Source organism: Triturus cristatus, chromosome 11 (genome assembly GCF_964204655.1).
Source record: "Triturus cristatus chromosome 11, aTriCri1.1, whole genome shotgun sequence".
NCBI classification, from domain to species: Eukaryota; Metazoa; Chordata; class Amphibia; order Caudata; family Salamandridae; genus Triturus; species Triturus cristatus.
This window is the reverse complement of record NC_140594.1, coordinates 293,123,272-293,142,193: the sequence shown is the minus strand read 5'-3', so window position 1 is coordinate 293,142,193 and position 18,922 is coordinate 293,123,272. Positions and strand designations below refer to the sequence as shown.

General features: G+C 49.1%; 1 protein-coding gene across 1 annotated transcript in view; it reads right to left on the bottom strand.

Annotated features, from left to right (window-relative positions):
• AP1B1 (adaptor related protein complex 1 subunit beta 1) overlaps nt 1–18,922 on the bottom strand; it is a 313,702-nt gene that overhangs the window by 52,598 nt on the left and 242,182 nt on the right. The gene's annotated exons all lie outside the window — the stretch shown is intronic.

Genomic DNA, 18,922 nt, shown 5'->3' with positions numbered 1-18,922 from the left:
TGACTGAACAGGATGTGCTTCGGAGTTTGAAAACCAGTGACAAAATCTTTTCCATTTGAGTTTGTTATGTTTTAGTTGTGGACTGTGCACTAGCATTAGCGAAGACCGCCAAGCAATCAGAAGGGATGGCTAAACTGGCAAATTCATAGTATTCAGGAGTCAGGCCGCTAATCGAAGAGATGTCGGATCGGGATGATGGACCTGGCCCGGATTCATTGTCAAAAGGTTGGGTAATGGTTGTAACTGAATGGATTTGCACTCCGAGAGAAGGTGAAGATCCATAAACCAAAACAGATGGAGCACCCTGGTTGCTATGAGCAGAAACTGACCAGGTTCACTCTTCATTTTCCCGATTACCCTTGGGATTAAAGGAATCAGAGGAAAAGGTAGGCAAAGATATTTGACCATTCGACCAAAAACGCATTCCCCACGATCCCTGTTGGGGCTGCCAACTGGTGAAGTACTGGCATTTGTGGTTCTTGTTTGTCGCAAACAGATCCAAATTTGGTTTGCCCTACAGATGAAAGAGGTGGTCCAGAGCTGGTTGGTGCACGTCCCACTCATGGCTGACAGAGCTTGTCCTGCTCAGGGAATCTGCAAGATAATTGGATACCCCTGGAATGTGTTCCGCTGTCAGGTTTATAATATGCTGAATTGCTCCTTTCCATATTTGATGAGCTTGCAGAGACAATGCCGTTGATCTTGTTCCGCCCCGTTTGTTTAGATAGTGCATACTTGTATTGTCAGTTCAAATTAGCACTGATGAACCTGAAATCTTTGATAGGAAAGGCTTTAGAGCTAGGTAGATGGCCTTGAGTTCCAACTGGTTGATATGTAGAGATTGTTGTTGGGTGTCCCTTTTGCCCTCGACTGTCAAGCCCTGTAGATGTACTCCCCCAACCCTCAATGGAGGTGTCTGTCGTAATTACATACTGCAGTAAGTCGATCAGGAATGAGCGGCCTTTGGATACATTTGGGACTTGTGTCCACCATTGAAGATGAACCTTCCTCCGTGATGTGATTCGCATGATATCATCGAAGGAGCTGGAGATCTGTAACCACTGACTGTCCAGTTCTTCCTGTAGTGGCCTCATGCGTAAGTAGCAGTTGGGAATGAGGGGGAAGCAGGAAGACAGAATTCCCAGCTGCAACTTGTACCTTCGTACTGAAACGGACTTTCTTGAGAGAAACAGAGCTGGCAGGTTGCGTATCTTTTCCTGTCTCTCCTGTGAGGCGAAGGCTTTTGCCTGCAGGATGTCGATAGTTGCTCCTAAAAATGTTATGGCAGTTGAGGGTATTAGATGAGACTTTTGAAGGTTGATTGACAGCCCTAGAGAATGGAATAGAGATAGGCACATCTGTGTATGCCTGTTAGCCTTTGATGATGAGTTTGCTTTTTTAAGGAAAGTGTCTAGATATGGAAATATTTGAATTCCTGCTAGTCGTAGACAAGTAGCAACCAGGGCTAAAACATTGGTTAATACTCGAGGTGCTGAGTGGAGACCGAAAGGCAAGACTTGGAACTGATTATCCGTGCCGGGCACCCTGAAGCGCAAACATTTCCTGTGTTTGGGATGGATGGGTATGTGAAAACAGACGTCCTGAAGATCCAAGGTTGTCACATTATCTCCTTAATTCAAGAGCTGTAGCACCTCCTAAAGAGAACATATGAAATGTTTGCTTCTTTATGAATTTGTTGAAGTGACGAAGGTGCAAAATGGGGGTGCCATTCTCCTGATCTCTCCGTAGAAGTTAAAATCTTGAATAAAATCTTGTCCTCTTTGCACTCTTGGCACCACTTCGATCGCTCACTTGCGCCACATGATATTTATCTGAGATAGCAGTTCTGTTATATGGGAAGGAGGATGACCCAGAGGTGAAAAATTCATAGGAATCTGTTGAAATTCCAATGTGTGACCATTGGAAACTATATTGAGGGCCCATCTGTCCATTGTTATATTAGACCATTCGGGGAGGAAACAGGAAATTTTTCCACCAACCTCTAGAAAAGAAGTGTGAGTTGTGTCAGACACTAGAGATTCGTTAATGCGTCTTAGAGGTGTATCTACCTCTAAAGAATGTCTTTCCTCTATGGTGTTTGTGGAAGGTGGCTGTTGTATGGTTGTGAATGCTGTTGCCCAGTGGAGTATTGAGATTGTCCCTGATAAGGTTGAAAATGTTTGTACTGATTGTAAACTCCTCAAAAGGAAGAGGTGCCCCAGCCTTAAGCTCCACGAAAGGGTTGTTTTTTAAATTGCATTGTGCCTAACAATCTTGCTGTGATTTTCTTTTTTTAATTGCTTGTAGAGACTCAATGTGTTGACAAAACAAGGATGTTCCACCATAAGGCATATTGATGATTTTTATTTGTACTTCCTGGTGAAAAGAAGTCGCTCTTAACCATCCCTCTCTTCTTAATACTGCCACCCCAGCTAATTGGCGGAAACCTGTAGACGAAATGTCTACTGCACAATCATTTACTTCAGCTGAGATCCTTTCCCCTCTTGAAGGATCTTCCTTGCTTCTGCTTTTAACTCCTCAGGCAAAATAAATCAATAAATGGTGAAATGTCCGACCACATTTGGCGATCATATCTACCCAAAATTGCGAGTGAGTTTGCTGCCCTAACTGCGGTCGCTGTCATAGTGGAGAATTTGATTTACCAATGGTGTTAAGTCATCTTCCATCCCAATCCGGAAGAGAAGACAGATGAAGAGGGATTTCTGGCATGACGCTGAGCTGCATGAGAAATTACAGAATCCGGTTTTGGCTGTCCGATGAGGCAGGAAGGAGAGTTGTCAGGTGCCTTGTATTTCTTATGCAGCTTAGGTAAAACAGCTGAAATGGAGGCCGGGGTGTGCATTACTTTCAGGCCTTCCTCCCATATGAAATCTACTATGGGAATTAAACGAACTTGTTTCTTAGTCTGTTCTTTAAAATCATATAGAAAACCATCAGAATGTTTAGTGACCATGGGGAGTTGAAACCTCCTTACTACTCTTTCCATTAGAGTATAAAACCCCCTTATGTCTTCCGGCGGTGAGTCTACCGGAGGAGGAGTTGTAGGAGATGGTGTTTGGATCTGGTAATGATCCCATTCATTGAGAAGGGACACTTCCTCAAGTTCTCCTTCTTCCCTTTTGTCAGTAGTTTGATGATACTCTATATGTGGTTGAGGAGTTGTTGGTGGAAAAGTTACTGGTACTGTCGATTTAGGCGGCCTTACAATCAGAGACGATCTAGGAATTGGAGTTTGAAGAACTGAGGTAGCCGGTTCTGAGGGTGGGGAATCTGCGGTAGTAAACTTCCACCATATGTTGTACATTTGAAACTAAAGAAACAGGCATCTGAATAGGTGGTTCCTTCTGTCTATACTGCTGGTTAGGGTCGTGATGGTAATAGTAATAATATTGTTCATCGTCATCCTCTTGGCATTTAATATGAAGGTCGGAAGGCCTGTGTGCCCTCATTATCTGAACCTTCATCCTCCCCTTCATCATAATCAAAAAGTTCTTCCAGAGGGCTAGGGGGTACATTACTAGGAGAGGTATGCACCAGTAATATTTTCTGTGAAGATCTTTGCTTCGACAGGGATACTGCAGATGTAAAAGTAGTCTCCTTGACGTTTTGTAAATCCGTCGATGTAAGCGCAGATGGAATTGCCTTTTCTAGTCCCTACCTATCATTACATTGCTTTTTATAAGGTACTTAGGGACTCCAATCTCGACGACGGGGAATGATTCATGCATTCGAATCTATGAAAATTCTAATACTGGAGTAATTATGCACATCCAACATTATGCCCGCTGTGAATGTGGAAACACAAATACACTCAGAAATGTTGAGAACAGTGTGGTGGAAAATAGGTAGTCAAAGGTTTGCTTCCCAACTGGATATTAAAGAGAACATCTATTGAATTTCGTTCATTGTAATCTGATGGACACATAATGTGTTCTGCCAATGTCTTCTATAATGAAATGTTTTTGCGAGCAGGCATGGTAAGGTGGCTAAAGGTTACATACTCCTAATGTGGACGTAACCCTAAGCTGACACTACCTTTGAGGAAGAATTTCCAGAACTGAGGGATGTAAGAAGCTGGCTCTGTATTATACTACACCAAAGTAAAGTATAGTGTGCACAGAGTCCAGTGGATCCCCAGAGGTATGGCAGAGGCTAAATTAGGTAAGTACTAACAGCTCTCTTTGTGGTAGTGTGGGCTTATACAGAGGGTATGTTAAGCATTGATTGTATTCACTCACTCAAGACTGATGGCACACACTCAGAGACTGAATCCAGACTAATTAGGTAAGTATAAAAAGGGTATACTTATGTTTTATTTTCTAGAACCAAGCATATCTTGGTACAGGTAGGTAAAATATACTTTCAATCATAGAACATATCAAGAAGTGCAATTGGGAATTGATTGGCAATCGTTACAGGTTTGTATTGGATCAAAAGCAGTTTAAGTTACACACTTTTGGAATACTTATGAATTACTTTCAGATTACATCAACTACTCGGGAATGGTATGCCTAGATATCACGTCCGGGATCTCACAATACAAGTTAAGTATGACTTTTTAAGGAGTGCAGTTTAGTTACTATCTCTCCATACAAAAACAGGATTTCGACAGAGAACATTTTAGGAACATAAACTTGTAACATTGGTTCCTATGTCAGAAAAATGGTTATCGGATTCACACGTAAGTACTCAACTCACGAATGGGAGTTTTGGGGGTTAGGACCAAGGTTCCCAAAGGTATAGGTAGGCACTCAAATTGCACCACCAGTGGCACTGGGGTGCCAGGGGGCAGGGGCCCACAATTAGCCAATCAGGCTAAGGGGGCCTTTGGTGAGGGACTGCTCATGAGCAGGCCATTTGGCGGTGGGAGTAGAGCTCCCTCGGTAGGTACCAGCACTGCAGGGGCCAACAATCAGCACAGGAGCTGCACCATCAGCCCCACGGAGGCAGCCGGGTGCAGGATGCCAAGAAGAAGTTGGGGACTCTGTGGACTGCAATGGAGATCTCCGGTTCGGAAAAAATGCTGCAAGCTCGGGCAGAGACTTCCTGGAGGTGACCACTGGCGAGAGAGGTAAGTTAGGATCTTAGGGGATGCCTGGACGCCGGCGGTTGGGCCACCCAAGGCAGTGGATGGTTGGGTGCAGGGTTATCTTTTGGCGACGGGTTCTTATTTAGCATCTTTGGTCCGAGGGACCCTTCAGGCTGAGGCTGCAGGCGTCGGCTTGAAGATCGAAGGAGGTTGGGGGATCACCAGATCCCAGGTCAGGAACGCTGGGGAGACCTCCTCGTGGTGTTGGGTCACTCGAACTCGGGCTGTGGACGTCAGGTGCAGAGTGGTGAAAAATTGTAGAGCCGCCTGGATCCGGATTCTGTGGCGGAGAATTGGCTTGAACAGATCTAGTGCTCACGGGAGACAGAGTCTGTTAGTTGAGTGCAGGGCAGGCCCTCCGGGCTCTGGGGGCTGCTGGACACACTGGAGTTCTAGGTGTAGACAGGTTGAAGTCGGGACAGGCCGGTAGGGCTGGGACCTAAGCAGTAGGTGTTTTCTTCCTAGTTCAGCACGGCTCTTCAGTCCTCCTTTCTTCCTCGAATCTGAGGAGTCAAGGTCCATGGTAGCCCAAAAATAATACATTTAGGAGAGTTAAAGGGGTGAGAAGGTCGGGACAAATGGGATCCTTCCTTGGGGTGGGTATACCCCCTATTATGTCACCCTCCAGTGGGAAGGGGGCATGAGCCTTTCCCTGATTGGATGGGTGCGCTCATCTTCAAGATAGAGGGGACTGAGATGTATGCTTCACCTCGCCTCCCCCACCTGAGGGGCGGGGTTGGCAATGGTGGGCACTCCTCTCCTCCTAGGTCGGTTTTCCCGCAAATTTCTCCTGCCCAATGTGGGTGTCAGAACCGGTGGGAGTCAGTTGTAGGGGGCACCAAAAGGCAGGGACCGCATACAAAGGTGGCAGGCCTTTGAAGCTTCCCCTCTTGTGGACCCAGCCCAACCTGGGGGAGAAGGCATGACACCCTCTGCCCAGGATGGGCTTTGTTTTTGGACCCAGAGAGCGGAAGCTCTCTACCCAGGGGGTCAGAAACCTGTCGGGTGGTGGGAAATGGTGGGCAGCCATTCAGGAACCAATCCAGAGCTGGTCATTTTTCAGGAGGCATCTCTAAGACACCCTCTGTGTGCATTTTCTATTTAATCCCACACTGGCATCAGTGTGGGTTTAATGTGCTGAGAAGTTTGCTACCAAACTTTCCAGGTTTTAATAGAGCCATTATGGAGCTCGTAATGACCAACCCCCAGACTATATACTATTTATGTCTTTACTATACTTACAATGTATAAAAATGGACCTAGACACTGTAGGGGTACTGGGCTCATCGCACTGTACCCTCACCTGTAGGCTAGTGCACCCTGCTAGAGGGGTGACTTACCTAGGCCCCAGGGAGTGGGTTGCAGGCATGGCACACGCTTTTCTCTGCACCAAAACACGCTGCCTGCAATAGCAGTGTGTGGGTGTTAAGGTACAGGGCCTCAGAGGGTGGCACAATAGGTGCTGCAGCCCTTAGAGGCCTTCCCTGGACACAGTGCCCTTGGTACCCAACGTACGTTTTACAAGGGCCTTACCTGTGGCCAGTGATGTGCCAATTGTGGGTACAAAGGTACAGCTTTGGGAAAGAACACAGGCGCTGGGAACCTGATTGGCATGGACACAGGGCACACCAAGGCAAAGTGCATCATGTGTCAGGCAAAAAGTGTGGGGGGGTGTGGGGGCTACTTTCCTACAGGGGAAGTATGTGATCTCTGCCTAGCAAGTAACTTGAGTTTAAATGTTCAGCACACAACACTGAGGGGTGTTTGTATTCAGTTCCCAAATACCTCATACACACTATATGGTTTGGCGAAGATCGCAATCTCTTGCCTTGGTCAAATTAAATATAATTAGGGACTGCAAACATCTTGATAGATAACACTATATAAGAAGTTGATCTAACCTGTGTCAGACAATTGGAAATCTGTCCTCACTAAAAAGCACACTGAGCAGGAGGTCCTGGGGAGCTAGGTCCCATTCAGTAGGGACTGACGACTTTTATAGACCATACAGAGTAGATATTCTAGTTTGTTTCAATCACACTTAAAAGACTTGATTCGGTCACAGCAGAAATTGAGGCCTACTTGGAGTATATTGAGCAAGAAGTGCAGCCTTATTAGAACCACACAAACTGGGCAGGCACACCTGGCCCTGTAGGCAATAATAAGAGAGAAGTCAAGGCTCATAGTTAGTGGCTGTTAGAAAACCCCGGGCAACCGGGTTTGCAGTCACCCGGTGTTTCCCAACACACACTGTGGTAGCTTGGCTCGAGCGGTAAGGAAGGCACCGTGTTAAGCGTACGTCACACCCTCACAATAACCATGCGTTCATCCGTTCCAAAAACGACTCTACACCGTAAAAATTTATGAAAGAATCTCTTTGTGTTTATCTTAATTTTCTCTTAGTTGCAGGGTTATGACACAAATACAATACCGAAAGGATTTTCTTCAGAAATAGCTGGTCAATTAAATAATAACACTTTGCAGGTGCAATAAATAGGATTAGGTCATAAATACACAAGGAATAAATAGAGGTGCGATAAATACATAGGGCAAATAAATACTGTCAGACAATAAATACAAGGCAGGAATAAATACAGTCAGACAATAAATAACACACCTTCCATAAATAATATAAGCAATCAAACAATTGCAAATCAGATCACATTTATGAGGTAGATTGATTTTACTATGCCCAAGTACAGCTTGTGGTCACTGGGGTGGCCTGGGGATGTCCCACTTAGAGTGGTCAAGGCTGGGGCCTAAGCTGAGGTAGAATGAGGGTAACCTAAGGTTCTGGCTCTTCCAACTACACAGTCCCTCACAAAGGTCCCTGCACCAGTCTCAGTTCACCCCCTAACACTCTCAGGTTGGTCCTAACACCCCTCTAGCCCCTAGAATGGTCTTTTAGGGCTCCACAGGGCCTCAGATGCCCTTTCTACCACTTACTGCCCTTTTCACGAAGATCGGCTCCGCTCGGCGCCGGGTCGACGTCGCTGGGCGGCTCTGGTTCGATGTCGCGTCGATCTGTTCCACTTGACGCCGTGTCGATGCCGTCTGGCGGTTCCGGTCCGATGTCGCTGGGCGGCCTCGGTTCGATGTCGCGTCGATCGGCTTTACCTGACGCCGGGTCGATGCCGTGAGGCGGCTCCGGATTGATGTCGCTGGGCGGCCTCGGCTCGATGTCGTGTTCCGGCGTCACAGGGTCACGGTCTCCCCGCTTCCGGGCGACTCCGGAGTGCGACCTCCACTCCCGACATCCGTCGGCTCCACTTCGGGTTCCGGCGACTCCGGAGTGCGATCTCCACTCCCGACCTCCTGCGCGCTTCACTTCAGCTTCCGGCGACTCCGGAGGGCGGACTTCACTCCCCCGTCGACGCCTCACCTCGACCTCAGGTGACTTCTACTCGACCTCCGGTGTCTCTCCCCGACCTCCGTCGGCGCCCTCACTCGAACTCTAGCGGCTCCGGGTACGACGTCTGCCTTCTGTCAGCGCCGCTTCTCCACCTCGGGCTCCAGGTCTCCAGGCTTCTCGACGTCGGGTCTCCAGGAGGATTCCACCAAACAGGTCAGGAACTGCTGTTCTTCTCTTTTAAGGCCTGTTCCGGCTGTTCAGGTCCTTAAGATGATTTTCTTGTCTTTATTCCACACAGGGCTTTAGGCTGGGCTTGGTCAGTAGGGACTAGTATCAAGGGTGGGTTTCTGGACCCCACTCCAGGCACAAGTTTCCACCCCTGCTGCCTTACTCCTTCCTCCTTCTGTTTCTCTGTCCTCTCTCCTCTCCAGTCAGGTGCCAACTGCCTACTCCAACTGCCAACTCTGAGCTGGCTTCCCAACATTCTAAACCTGCCTCACACTTTCACAGGGTTCTAGAATGTTCTGGAAGGTACTAGTAGGTTCCAGCTATGTCTCAGGTGACAATGGGTGGCCACCATTTTGTGTTTCAGGCCCTCAGACAGAAGTTCCAGGGGTAGGAAAAATGGCTCCCTGACCCTGCATCAACACTAAAAATCTGGTGGTTCCCAAAAAGGAAAAATACTAACAGGGTTTGAGGCAAAAGTGGGACAAAATAAATAATGATGAGGAGGGACCACCCAAAGGGCTGACGGGTCTAACACGCGTCCCCCCCAGCTGAAAGTGGGGAGAACTACCCAACCCCTTGGGAGTTCTCATCACTAAGGCGGAAATACCTTGAGAGACCGTCTGCATTGGCGTGGTCCACTCCAGGCCGATGTTCCACCTGAAAGTCCATTCCCTGTAGGGAGATAGACCACCTTAGCAACTTGGGATTCTCCCCCTTCATCTGCATCAGCCAACGAAGGGGTCTGTGGTCGGTCTGAACTAGGAAGTGCGAGCCAAACAGGTATGGCCGCAACTTCTTCAGAGCCCATACCACTGCAAAGGCTTCACGCTCTATTGCACTCCACTTCTGTTCCCTGGGAAGTAGTCTCCGGGATAGGAAGACCACGGGTTGATCCAGACCCTCTTCATTGAGTTGCGATAACACTGCCCCAATGCCATGTTCCGATGCATCCGTCTGGACAATGAACTCCTTGGAAAAGTCTGGGGCCCGTAGGACCGGGGCCTCGCACATGGCTTGCTTCAGTTTTACAAAGGCCTGCTGACAAGCCTCAGTCCAGACTACCCGTCGAGGTTGTTTCTTGGACGTAAGCTCCGTGAGGGGGGCCACAATGGTACCGTACCCCTTCACGAAGCGGCGGTAATATCCGGTGAGGCCCAGAAAAGCTCGGACCTCAGTCTGAGTCTTGGGGGGTTCCCAGGCCATGATGGCCTCGATCTTCGCCTGGAGGGGTTGCACCGCTCCCTACCCACCAAGTGTCCAAGGTACACTACCGACCCCTGCCCGATCTGGCACTTGCTGGCCTTGATCGTTAAACCAGCTTGTCTCAGGGCCTGGAGAACAGCTTGCAGGTGACGCAAGTGATCCTCCCAGCTGTTACTGAAGACGGCTATGTCATCCAGATAAGCAGCAGAGAAACTCTCCATTCCAGTGAGGATCTGGTTCACCAGACGCTGAAACGTGGCAGGTGCGTTCTTGAGCTCAAAAAAGGCATCACACAGAACTGGTAGTGGCCATTGGGCGTGGAGAAGGCTGACCTTTCCCTTGCTCCATCAGTCAGAGAGATCTGCCAGTACCCAGAAGTAAGGTCAAAGGTACTTAGATATTGGGCAGCTCCCAGCCGGTCAATCAATTCATCCGCCCTTGGGATCGGATGAGCATCAGTCTTGGTTACTGAGTTCAGTCCCCGGTAGTCCACACAGAACCTCAGTTCCGGTTGGGCACCCGGTGGTGCGGCTTTTGGTACTAGCACCACCGGACTGGACCAGGGGCTGCTGGAAGGTTCGATCACTCCTAGCTCCAGCATCTTAGTGACTTCACCGTGAATGCTGGCCTTCACCTTGTCTGACATCCGGTAGATCTTGGACTTCACAGGTGGGCTGTCTCCTGTGTCCACATCATGGACGCACAGGTGAGTCCTACCCGGAACAAGGGAGAACAACGAAGAGTACTGTCCCAGGACCTGGCGGCAGTCCTCCTGCTGTTCAGGAGTTAGAGATGGGGAGAGAATCACTCCCTCCACCGACCCATCCTTCTCTTGAGACGCAAATAAATCGGGGAGAGGCTCGCTTTCCACGTCCTCTGCTCCGTCAGTCACCATCATCAAAATGACTTCGGGCCTCTCGTGGTGGGGTTTGAGGCGGTTGGCATGCAGCACCCGTAGGGGCTGACGAGGGGTCTTAAGATCCACCAAGTAGGTAGCCTTACCCTTCTTCTCCAATACCTCAAAGGGTCCTGACCAGCGATCCTGGAGGGCGCTAAGCTCTCCTGGTTCGAGCACCCACACCTTCTGGCCAGGCTCCAATTCCACCGGGTGAGCGTTGTGGTCATACCACGCCTTCATCACTGCTTGGCTGGCCTCCAAGTTGTCAGAAGCTTGCTTCCACATCTTAGCCATTTGGCTTCGGAAGGCCAGCATGTAGCTCACCACGTCCTGGGGAAGCTTTCTGGGAGTTCTTTCCCATCCGTCTCTCACCAGGCTGAGAGGTCCACGCACAGGGTGCCCATACAAAAGCTCGAAGGGGCTGAAACCCACTCCCTTCTGTGGCACTTCCCTGTAGGAAAACAATAGACAGGGTAGGAGGACGTCCCATTTCCTCCGCAGGCTTTCAGGCAGACTTCTAATCATGCCTTTCAAGGTTTTGTTAAACCTCTCCACCAGACCATTGGTCTGGGGGTGGTAAGGAGTTGTGAACCGGTAGGTCACTCCACACTCCTTCCACATGGCCCGCATGTATGCTGACATGAAGTTGTTCCCCCTGTCGGACACAACTTCCTTGGGAAAACCCACTCGGGTAAAGATTCCCATCAGGGCCCTAGCCACAACAGGTGCTGTAATGGTCCTTAGAGGTATAGCCTCTGGGTACCGTGTGGCATGATCCACCAGAACCAGAATAAACCTGTGACCAGCTGTAGTAGGCGGATCTAATGGACCCACAATGTCGATGCCCACCCTTTCAAAGGGGGTGCTAACGACAGGAAGTGGTTCCAGGGGAGCTTTCAGCTTCACCCCTGTTTTCCCACTGGCTTGGCAAGACACACATGTCCGGCAGTAGGTGTCGGACGACACTTTCATTTGAGGCCAATAAAAGTGTGGGACAAGACGGGCGAAGGTCTTGTCTTGCCCCAGGTGTCCTGCCAAGGGGATCTCGTGAGCCAATTCCAGTAGGAAGGCTCGGTAACGTTGAGGGACTACTAAGGCTCGTGACGATCCATGTAGGGGTGCCTTGGGTTCACTGTAGAGGAGGCCATCCTCCCAGTAAAGGTTGTAGTTCCCCTCAACGTTCCCTGCTGCCTGGGCTTCGGCCTGTCGCCTCAGTCCCTCAAGGGTAGGGCACTCCCTCTGGCCCTGGCAGAATTCCTCCCTGGTCGGCCCTCCCTCCACGTGCCACTCGGCCAGGATGGGTAGGTCCTCCAGTTTGGTAACATCCCCCACCACGGACTCATGGTCCACCACCTCCGGTGGCCTATCCGTCACACGGGGCGCGGATGCCGAGGCAGGCTCCTCCTGTCCTCGGTTCTTCCCTTGGTCGGCAGCCGGCTGTGCCTTTGTTCCAGGCTCCAGTCGAAACAAACTCCCTCTCCGGGTAGTCGCGGACCCTGTGCTAACACAGGCCCAGTCAGGTGTACCCAGCATCTCAGCATGAGTCCGGTATTCCACCTCCTTCCAAGCGTTGTGCTCCATATCATTCCCCAGCAGACAATCGACTGGCACGGCAGGGCTTACGGCAACTCGAAGTGAACCTGCAACCCCTTCCCATTCAAATGGAACTCGGCCACCGGATAGTGGCCGGTTCTGCCGCCAGCCATCGCGGCTGGGTGGAGTACATCGGGAATTACCTGCTCTGGAGACACCAGTTGGCTACGTACCATAGTCATATTGGCTCCTGTGTCTCTCAGAGCCTCCCCTCTTTGGCCATTGATGGTGACCCACTGCCCATACTTTATAGTATTTGCGGGCACCTGGATCTTAGGAACCATCTCCCGTTCTCCCAGGGACACTAAAGTGACACCCGCCCACTCCCTTCCCTTAGTTAAGGGCATCTCCTCCCCGAGCACTACACTAGCTACTCCGGGGGCCTTTCCTCCAATGGGAGGGGGTGGTCTTTTCGGGCACTTCGCATCTCCCTTATAGTGTCCGACGCCACCGCACTCGTAGCAATGGACAACCCTTGGCTGCTGACTCTGGCCAGGATTAGGGTTTCTGGGTGGGTTAGCCCTAGGGGTGAATCCTGTTCCCTTTCCTTGGAAATTATTTTGGGGGCCTTTAGAGAACTCCTTTTTCTTTTCCCCTCCCTCTTTCTTCTGGGGGGCGCCCTGTCCGGCCTTTTGAGTATCCCCTCCAGTCCCCCTTGTGGACACCCGGGTACTAGCCCAAATGTCCGCCTCCTCAGCAAGCTTCCGGGGATTGGTCAGCTTGCTATCCACCAGGTGTTGACGCAGTTCAGGGAAACATTTTTCGAGCAGGTGTTCCTTCAACATTAAATCAAACAACCCCTCGTAGTCCCTCACCTCACTGCCCTGAATCCAACCCTCTAATGCCTTCTTTGCATAGTCCAGGAAATCCACCCAATTCTGTGTGCCCAGTTTGTGGCTACCCCGGAACTTCTGTCTGTATTTCTCGGGTGTTAGTCCAAACTTTCTTACGAGCGCCACTTTCATGGTGGGGTAGTGGGTCTGCTCATCCTGCTCTAGGGCCAATAATGCATCCCTACCAGCTGGAGGCATGTGTTTGTACAATCCCCCTCCCCAGTACTTCTCTGGCACCCCATGGGCCCTTAAAGAGACCTCATAGGCCGCTAGCCACTTGGCAATATCATCCCCTGCACTATAGCTAGGTACTATGTCTTTTGGCAGATAGGGTTTGGGTTCCCTGGTGATTTCTTTGTCTTTGCTGCCACCATTAGGAACAGTGTGTGCCCCGACTTGTAGGATCTGGAGTTCTATTTCCCTCAGCCTCAACTCGTGAGCCATCCTCTGTCCCTCCTTCTCTTTCTCCAGCTTTGCCAACTCCCATGTGAGCTGTCTTTTCTCCCTCCGGTCAGTTAACTCTGCTTCAGATAAGCCACCGCTAGAGACAGTGCTGCCCTTCCTGGAAATGGTTCTGGGCCCCGCTAACAGGTTCCCCACCTCAGGTTGGTACAACCCAGCCCCCTTGCTAACAGGCTCTCCATCCCTGTCCTCCTGCTCAGCCTTACTTTCTCGTCGTGCCTCCCCCCAAGCCCTCAAGCTGGTCTGGAGTTCACCCTTCTTGGCACCTTGGGGACAATACACCCCCTCTCTCTGACAAAACTCTCTGAGTTGGGCCACAGTATAAGTTTCCAGGTCTTCCAACACAAACTCCATTTTGCCCACTCAGAATAGAAGACAGGTGTTTACAGAAGCTATGCAGGGGGGTACCTTTTGTAATACCTCCTCCCACCACCAGAAGTAAATTTGGAAAAACAAAACTCAGAATCAGGAAGTCCGCTTTGAGAAAACTCCCGGTGTAGGCCTATGGACTACCCACAGTTATTGTCGAGTGGACGCAAGCACAGCTCGATCCCACCGCTGAACACCAATTATGTTAGAAAACCCCGGGCAACCGGGTTTGCAGTCACCCGGTGTTTCCCAACACACGCTGTGGTAGCTTGGCTCGAGCGGTAAGGAAGGCACCGTGTTAAGCGTACGTCACACCCTCACAATAACCATGCGTTCATCTGTTCCAAAAACGACTCTACACCGTAAAAATTTATGAAAGAATCTCTTTGTGTTTATCTTAATTTTCTCTTAGTTGCAGGGTTATGACACAAATACAATACCGAAAGGATTTTCTTCAGAAATAGCTGGTCAATTAAATAATAACACTTTGCAGGTGCAATAAATAGGATTAGGTCATAAAAACACAAGGAATAAATAGAGGTGCGATAAATACATAGGGCAAATAAATACTGTCAGACAATAAATACAAGGCAGGAATAAATACAGTCAGACAATAAATAACACACCTTCCATAAATAATATAAGCAATCAAACAATTGCAAATCAGATCACATTTATGAGGTAGATTGATTTTACTATGCCCAAGTACAGCTTGTGGTCACTGGGGTGGCCTGGGGATGTCCCACTTAGAGTGGTCAAGGCTGGGGCCTAAGCTGAGGTAGAATGAGGGTAACCTAAGGTTCTGGCTCTTCCAACTACACAGTCCCTCACACAGGTCCCTGCACCAGTCTCAGTTCACACCCTAACACTCTCAGGTTGGTCCTAACACCCCTCTAGCCCCTAGAATGGTCTTTTAGGGCTCCACAGGGCCTCAGATGCCCTTTATACCACTTACTGCCCTTTTCACGAAGATCGGCTCCGCTCGGCGCCGGGTCGACGTCGCTGGGCGGCTCCGGTTCGATGTCGCGTCGATCTGTTCCACTTGACGCCGTGTCGATGCCGTCTGGCGGTTCCGGTCCGATGTCGCTGGGCGGCCTCGGTTCGATGTCGCGTCGATCGGCTTTACCTGACGCCGGGTCGATGCCGTGAGGCGGCTCCGGATTGATGTCGCTGGGCGGCCTCGGCTCGATGTCGTGTTCCGGCGTCACAGGGTCACGGTCTCCCCGCTTCCGGGCGACTCCGGAGTGCGACCTCCACTCCCGACCTCCTGTGCGCTTCGCCTTGACCTCAGGCGACTCCGGAGTGCGATCTCCACTCCCGACCTCCTGCGCGCTTCACTTCAGCTTCCGGCGACTCCGGAGGGCGGACTTCACTCCCCCGTCAACGCCTCACCTCGACCTCAGGTGACTTCTACTCGACCTCCGGTGTCTCTCCCCGACCTCCGTCGGCTCCACTTCGGGTTCCGGCGACTCCGGAGTGCGATCTCCACTCCCGACCTCCTGTGCGCTTCGCCTTGACCTCAGGCGACTCCGGAGTGCGATCTCCACTCCCGACCTCCTGCGCGCTTCACTTCAGCTTCCGGCGACTCCGGAGGGCGGACTTCACTCCCCCGTCAACGCCTCACCTCGACCTCAGGTGACTTCTACTCGACCTCCGGTGTCTCTCCCCGACCTCCGTCGGCGCCCTCACTCGACCTCTAGCGGCTCCGGGTACGACGTCTGCCTTCTGTCAGCGCCGCTTCTCCACCTCGGGCTCCAGGTCTCCAGGCTTCTCGACGTCGGGTCTCCAGGAGGATTCCACCAAACAGGTCAGGAACTGCTGTTCTTCTCTTTTAAGGCCTGTTCCGGCTGTTCAGGTCCTTAAGATGATTTTCTTGTCTTTATCCCACACAGGGCTTTAGGCTGGGCTTGGTCAGTAGGGACTAATATCAAGGGTGGGTTTCTGGACCCCACTCCAGGCACAAGTTTCCACCCCTGCTGCCTTACTCCATCCTCCTTCTGTTTCTCTGTCCTCTCTCCTCTCCAGTCAGGTGCCAACTGCCTACTCCAACTGCCAACTCTGAGCTGGCTTCCCAACATTCTAAACCTGCCTCACACTGTCACAGGGTTCTAGAATGTTCTGGAAGGTACTAGTAGATTCCAGCTATGTCTCAGGTGACAATGGGTGGCCCCCATTTTGTGTTTCAGGCCCTCAGACAGAAGTTCCAGGGGTAGGGAAAATGGCTCCCTGACCCTGCATCAACACTAAAAAGTCTGGTGGTTCCCAAAATGGAAAAATACTAACAGGGTTTGAGGCAAAAGTGGGACAAAATAAATAATGATGAGGAGGGACCACCCAAAGGGCTGACAGGTCTAACAGTGGCAAATCCATGAACATAAGTTTTCTAATAGGCAGAATGGCAGGCTTGCTTAGTGCCACTTAGCAGGCAGCAGTCCAAGCTCGCTACAAGCAAAATCATCCTCCATCGGAACAGGAAGCCCACAAGGATGATACTGACATAGACTTCCCTATGTTACACCAACAAGATGTTAAGGCTCACATGTGTCTTAATGAGTAGAAAATGCAGATTTGCTTCGTTGTACATAGTATGAAGACCAGGTACACCTTTATCATACCAGTAAGAAAGCCCAGTTTTACTTGTTTTACAGTGGGAATGCAGTGCAAGTTTGCTTGGTTCCTAACGAGATGGAAGCCCAGACTGAACAGATTCATACAACACAGAAAGACAGGACTTGCATGGTAATACATCTAAGCCCACGCTTTCTTTGTCCTTGTTATCTATCACTGCTCATTTGGAGCACCCAATTGGATTTCAGTCAGTAGAACATCCAAATTCACTGAGTCACAGACAGTAGAAAGCCTCGGTTTTTAGATTATTAAGCATGGTCAGTACAGAAAAGTTACCTAGCAGCACCTTTTGCAGATGAAAATGACACTTCTTTCAGCAGAAGTGGCAAATAATCCATGCTTTTATTGTGTCTCTTTAGTGAATCAACTCTATGCAATATCCATTCTGTACAGTGTAGATTACCCACTGGTCTGGGATTCACCTTGCTGGGAAAAACATTAATCTCCACGCAACAGATGTCATATGATCAGTAAAATGCAAACTGAGTCATTCTGCACTTGGTTCTGACAAAAAAGTTGTTTGCTCCTTTTGTTGATAGTAAACTGGCAACTGATATCAATGTCTTTGGTTTCTGTCTGCTTGCTGGATGTAAACTTTTTATACCAATGGCATTGTTACTGTAAAGCCTCAAGGATTCGGCAGTCACTGTATCCTTTTCAATATTTTCCAGTATTTCGCCTATCTTTGGATGTATGTTCACATTAAAAGTCATATGTAAGAAGTGGTATTGGACATTAGGTCGAAACCCAGAAATTTGAAACCATGCCTGAATGTCAAATGTGCCTGAACAATTTCTGCACTATCGAGGCACATCAAATCCTTGAATTCGAAACTGATTTTCCCCGCCTAAATTATTTGTTTTTTAAAATGTATTCTCATTTTAATAGACAATGTTACAAACAGATAGATTTGAGCACGTTTTTGACAGTACAGCACCCAACACAACCATACTAGAATGTGGTAAAGTAATATCAATTCATAATGGCATCTGAATTATTCATGTGCTATCTTTTTGTGTGGCTTAGGTATATATGCTCCCACTGATGCCTGTTATAGCAACTGAGCAGTGCCTGGGTGTCTACAAAGTGCTTTGTTGTGGCTACTCTTTTCTGCTGTGTGAAACTAATTGCTTTCTTTATCTGGAGGTGAACTCTCTCTCATCATTGAGAAAAGACACTGCCTTGCCACCACTGAATATGGTAATATGAGCCCTCATATGCATATTGGGTCTTGAGGGGAAGCTTTACATTTCCTATCTAAGCCTAGTGAAATAACCCTGGTGTTACATCCTTGAAGTTATCTGTTGTTAACATCAGAACAGTCTTCATCATTTGGAGATCCTCATTTTTTCTTCTGTGCGTGAAAAAGTTTCAATTAAAAAAAACTACTTTTTCCATACTCTCAAGCTCTACTTGTTGACATGCTGCTCTTTGTATGACGACATTTTAGGAAAAGGTCTCATCAGGTAAAGAAGCCTTAACTGGATATGTTTTCAAGGCTTCCTCATCAGAGTTCACCAGGTTCTTGTTCCAGGCATCATCTTGCCCCTCCCCTTGCAGTGGATGTCTTTACTGCCTCACCTATTACTCTCAATCTGGGTCTGGACGCGTCTCTAACTTTATGTTATGCCGTTTTCTGGATCAGAATTTGGAATTTCTTTCGAAAAGGGCTCCTTAAAGTTATTTATGTGTTATTACTAGGATGGGCTTTTTTTGTTTTGCCTGACATGGGCGGAACATGTTACAAAGCTGTTCATTATCAAAAACAGGATCCTTTCAATGAGGTAACGCAGCCTCTCAGGCTTAATCTCTCTGTCAAGGTGGAGCTATGATCAGGAGCTGATTCTCTTTCTCTTCTAGGGGTCTTTGATCCTTGAAGCTGATCTTTTCAAGATCAACACATTTTTGTAGCAAGACGTGGATGCAAGTGGAGATGTCCCTATTTGCACATGTGATCTAGGTGCAGTGTTTGTCTTGGTCACTGCAAGAGTCTCTGGAGTTCTAGATTTTTCTGTACTCCATTGATCTTCCTCAGATGCTCCATTAATCGTCATCTATATTAATTATAGAGGAAGAGCATTCTCATCCCAATTTGGTGTTATAATCCCTCTCATCTGCTAGACCTAATAGAGGTCTTGTGAGCTATTTGAGCATTATGTACCCTACATCTATGTTGTTTAAATGTCTTCTAACACAGAAATGATTTGCATGCAAGACACTTTCCCTTGCTGTAATCCCTCAGCAAA